We start from the raw sequence: 5,389 nt of genomic DNA, 5'->3' as shown, positions 1-5,389 counted from the left end.
TCAATTCAATGGGAAACATGCAAAAGCAAGTGAAATAAACTATCAGAATCTCTATCTCTCTCTCAGTTCAAAGTACTTTATTGGCATGGGAACATACAGTGGGGAGAACAAGTATTTGACACACTGCCGATTTTGCAGGTTTCCCTACTTACAAAGCATGTAGAGGTCTGTAATTTTTATCATAGGTACACTTCAACTGTGAGAGACGGAATAAAACAAAAATCCAGAAAATCACATTGTATGATTTTTAAGTAATTAATTTGCATTTTATTGCATGACATAAGTATTTGATCACCTACCAACCAGTCAGAATTCCGGCTCTCACAGACCTGTTAGATTTTCTTTATGAAGCCCTCCTGTTCTCCACTTATTACCTGTATTAACTGCACCTGCTTGAACTCGTTACCTGTATAAAAGACACCTGTCCACACACTCAATCAAACAGACTTCAACCTCTCCACAATGACCAAGACCAGGAAGCTGTGTAAGGACATCAGGGATAAAATTGTAGACCTGCACAAGGCTGGGATGGGCTACAGGACAATAGGCAAGCAGCTTGGTGAGAAGGCAACAACTGTTGGAGCAATTATTAGAAAATGGAAGAAGTTCAAGATGACGGTCAATCACCCTCGTTCTGGGGCTCCATGCAAGATCTCACCTCGTGCGGCATCAATGATCATGAGGAAGGTGAGGGACAAGCCCAGAACTACACGGCAGAACCTGGTCAATGACCTGAAGAGAGCTGGGACCACAGTCTCAAAGAAAGCCGTTAGTAACACACTACGCCGTCATGGATTAAAATCCTGCAGCGCACGCAAGGTCCCCCTGCTCAAGCCAGCGCATGTGCAAGCCCGTCTGAAGTTTGCCAATGACCATCTGGAGGATCCAGAGGAGGAATGGGAGAAGGTCATGTGGTCTGATGAGACAAAAATAGAGCTTTTTGGTCTAAACTCCACTCGCCGTGTTTGGAGGAAGAAGAAGGATGAGTACAACCCCAAGAACACCATCCCAACCGTGAAGCATGGAGGTGGAAACATCATTCTTTGGGGTTGCTTTTCTGCAAAGTGGACAGGACGACTGCACCGTATTGAGGGGAGGATGGATGGGGCCATTTATCGCGAGATCTTGGCCAACAACCTCTTTCCCTCAGGAAGAGCATTGAAGATGGGTCGTGGCTGGGTCTTCCAGCATGACAACGACACGAAACACACAACCAGGGTGGCTCCGTAAGAAACATCTCAAGGTCCTGGAGTGGCCTAGCCAGTCTCCAGACCTGAACCCAATAGAAAATCTTTGGGGGGAGCTGAAAGTCCGTATTGCCCAGCGACAGCCCCGAAACCTGAAGGATCTGGAGAAGGTCTGTATGGAGGAGTGGGCCAAAATCCCTGCTGCAGTGTGTGCAAACCTGGTCAAGAACTACAGGAAACGTATGATCTCTGTAATTGCAAACAAAGGTTTCTGTACCAAATATTAAGTTCTGCTTTTCTGATGTATCAAATACTTGTGTCATGCAATAAAATCCAAATTAATTACTTAAAACTCATACAATGTGATTTTCTGGATTTTTGTTTTTAGATTCCGTCTCTCACAGTTGAAAGTGTACCTATGATAAAAATTACAGACCTCTACATGCTTTGTAAGTAGGAAAACCTGCAAAATCGGCAGTGTATCAAATAGTTCTCCCCACTGTATCTTTATGTTGCAAATGCAAAAAGCCAGTGTTAAATAATCTCTCTCTCTCACTATTCCATCCTCCTCCTTTTCTTCACTTGCTGGTGTGGTTTAATTAGTAGTGTTAGAAACTAAACAAAAAGGCATTTCCATATTTGTTGTGCTGACCAGTATTATGTCCTTTGATTACATCTGAGGTGGGAAACAACTTTCACTGTTGATATTCACACTTCCTTGTCTCTAAATGTGGTCGGTTTGCATTACATATCACACTATGGTCTGAAGGTTCATGGAATATGAGCCCAAAAGACAAATGATTAGAATACTGAGGCAAATTCCTGAATCACCCCCATACACACACAAGACCTGTAACGGCAGATCTCCTCTTCGTCTGAAGAGGAGTAAGGATCGGACCGACCGGGGACCCTAGCCATGGGTCCCAAATGGACCGGAGATTCCGGCAGCGCCGGACGGACGGGAGACTCTGGCGGCTCAGGACAGACGGGAGACTCTGGCGGCTCAGGACAGACGGGAGACTCTGGCGGCTCAGGACAGACGGGAGACTCTGGCGGCTCAGGACAAACGGGAGACTCTGGCGGCTCAGGACAAACGGGAGACTCTGGCGGCGCTGGAGAGTAGGAAGGCTCTGGCGGTGCTGGACAGGCGGGAGCACCTGTAGGCAGAAGACGGAGAGACAGCCTGGTGCGGGGGGCTGCCACCAGAGGGCTGGTGCATGGAGGTGGCACTGGGAAGACCGGACCGTGCAGGCGCACTGGAGCTCTTGAGCACCGAGCCTGCCCAACCTTACCTGGTTGGATGCTCGCCGTAGCCCGGCCAGTGCGGCGAGGTGGAACAGAATCTCCTCCCAAGTCCAGTTCTCCAGGTATCGCTGCCTCTCCTGCTGCTGCTGCCTGTTACCACGCTGCTTGGTCCTTGGTTGGTGGGTGTTTCTGTAACGGCAGATCTCCTCTTCGTCTGAAGAGGAGTAAGGATTGGACCAAGATGCAGCGTGGTAAGTGTCCATAACTTTAATCAAAGAAAGCACTGAACACTGAATACAAAAATAACAAAAGAACCGTGAAGAAACTAAACCGAAACAGTACCGTGTGGCGACACACACTGACACGGAAACAAACACCCACAAACCAACAGTGAAACCCAGGCTACCTAAGTATGATTCTCAATCAGAGACAACTAACGACACCTGCCTCTGATTGAGAACCATACTAGGCCGAAACAGAAACCAAACATAGAAAAACAAACAGACTGCCCACCCCAACTCACGCCCTGACCATACTAAATAAAGACAAAACAAAGGAAATAAAGGTCAGAACCTGACAAGACCATGATCTTTCTAGCACTGCATTCCCAGAGAGTTGCCTGAGTTGAATTGATGGGGGTATTGATTTTAGAGAGAAGAGGGATGTTGCATGTTGGTTAACACACCAAAGACCTCAACACACACCCTATCTAGAGTAGTTTCATAATATCAATAATACATTATTTCCAAATGTTACTGAGGTAATGAATACATAGAGGCAATGTTGTGAGGGTAGGGCTTGTCAGAACAAAAGAGGAAGTCACATAATTTCCCAGTCAACCTATGACTAAAGGCTATCAGGGTGTTTTATATAGAGACATTACTGCACACACAGAACACAGAGAGAATAGCTGTGGTTACACACAATACAATTCTGATGGAGCTCCTAACATTGCCCTTCTCTTGACCGGTACTGTAGCCCATGTTATGGATAGCGGGGTGCATGGAACATAATTTCAATTAATACAAAAAATACTGACGTTGTTATGATTCTTATTTTAGCAAATTGTCCTCAAAATATATGTTTTTGTAAGAAACCTCTTTGTCTACCCAGGTGTCAATGGAGGCTCCCATTCCCTGTACTCCAGTGTGGGGGATGATGTCAGTCTGCCGTGTACCAATGTGGTCCACCCTGACTGCTCCTCTACAGTGTGGCTCTTCAGCAGAACTGAGTCTCACAGTGCTACTGAAAAGGTCTTTCAAGGGAAGATCCAAAATGAAGGAAACGAGGGCAGTGAGAGACTGGGAGTAGGGTCTGACTGCTCACTACGTGTTCGTAACATTGGCACTGAGGATACTGGAGTCTATGTCTACCGACAGTATGGCTGAGCAAATCTTGGAGAGGATACTACTGTCTACCTGTCTGTTCTCACCATCTCCATGTCCACACCAGAGACAGATCTAAAGTATCCTAGAAATGTAACATTGAGGTGCTCTCTGCTAACATATGGCGGTCCTGTAACGTGTGACTCCTTCGTTAGAGATATTGTTAGGGTGAGCTGGGTGAATGAGACAGGTGGCGAGTTGCAGGGAGACCCCAGATACCAGGTCACACGGGTGTCTGGCTGTGACATCACTCTGACTGTGAAACTTTGGAGAAAGGATAAGAACAGGAAGTGGTGGTGTCAGCTGACTGAGGGAACGAGGAAGACATTTGTCTACCTCACTTCTAAGGTCTCAGGTGGGACTATGGATCCTGTCGGGACAATCATCACTGCTCCACAACAACCTATTGATGGTGAAAGTCCTCCAAAGCCCTCTCATTCAGGTACCAACAACATCAATGAGTTGCCAATCAGTCGCATAGTGCTCTGTGTGGCACTGCCCTTGATGGTAATTGTATATGCAGTTTACACAACTAGGAGGAACCGCCCACTAGCAGAGGTGTCCTCTGTTATAGAGCTGTAAGTCAAGACGAACAACCCCCTCCTCGTCACTCTCCATAGCATAGCGCCAAACTTACTCTACCTTCAATGAATGTGTACAACTGCGATATTATTTGCTGAAGGATTCGTGCTGACATAATACATAAAGGCTTTGAAAAAAATAATTAAAATGTGGTGCATGCTAATGGTATCCACTCAATGGGTAGTGACAGTTAATGCTTTACAAATAAAGACGTTATATTTCTGTTTTGTAGCTAGCATTAGTGTTGTCAATTGCCTAAGAGGAAGGGGAATGCTTACCTGTGATACTGCAAAACATTCTCTAAAATTTCTACTGCATTTCTCTAAATCAGTCTTTCATTACCAGCTTCTATAATCTACAGTATAATGTGTGTTGTGTGTGTGTGTGTGTGTGCAAGTGCGTGCTTGTGTTTTTGTGTGTTTGTTTTTTAGCGTCCATTAAGCTTGCTTACTCTCGCTCCGATTACACTGTATTTGATTTACGACCTTGTGTCACTGCATCTCTCTGTGTGTGTGTGTGTGTGTGTGTGTGTGTGTGTGTGTGTGTGTGTGTGTGTGTGTGTGTGTGTGTGTGTGTGTGTGTGTGTGCGAGCACGCGTGCACGCATGCATGTGTGTGAGTAGAAAGAGAGAGAGGGTTGGGAGGCAATGTGTTTATCCCTAAGCTGATGCACCTATATATAACCAATTAAGAAACGTTTAACTCTTTAAATGCCTCCTTTTCTATCTCAACACCATCTCCTCTTCTGCTTACCGTCTATTATAGAAAATAATTATGTAAGTCTTGGGGCAATTTGTGGAGTAGGTCATATGGCTTTCTGTAACTTAAGCAAAAATAAATATTCATATTCCATCCCAAACACATACTGTACTATAAATTGTTGTTTTTCTAGTAGCAATGCCTTTACTGTGTTGCTTACAGACCCATGAATATCAGTCTGCGGAAAACAATGCAGCTGTGTCGTTACAGGAACAAAGAGAACCTGTTTCCA

At 45.3% G+C, this 5,389-nt stretch overlaps 1 pseudogene; it reads left to right on the top strand.

The window, feature by feature from the left end:
- Window positions 1–2,487: 2,487 nt before the first annotated feature.
- Window positions 2,488–4,916, top strand: LOC110532621 (annotated as a pseudogene).
- The last annotated feature ends 473 nt before the right edge of the window (window positions 4,917–5,389 follow it).

Source organism: Oncorhynchus mykiss, chromosome 1 (genome assembly GCF_013265735.2).
Source record: "Oncorhynchus mykiss isolate Arlee chromosome 1, USDA_OmykA_1.1, whole genome shotgun sequence".
NCBI lineage: Eukaryota > Metazoa > Chordata > Actinopteri > Salmoniformes > Salmonidae > Oncorhynchus > Oncorhynchus mykiss.
This window is presented reverse-complemented; position numbering and strand designations above follow the sequence as displayed.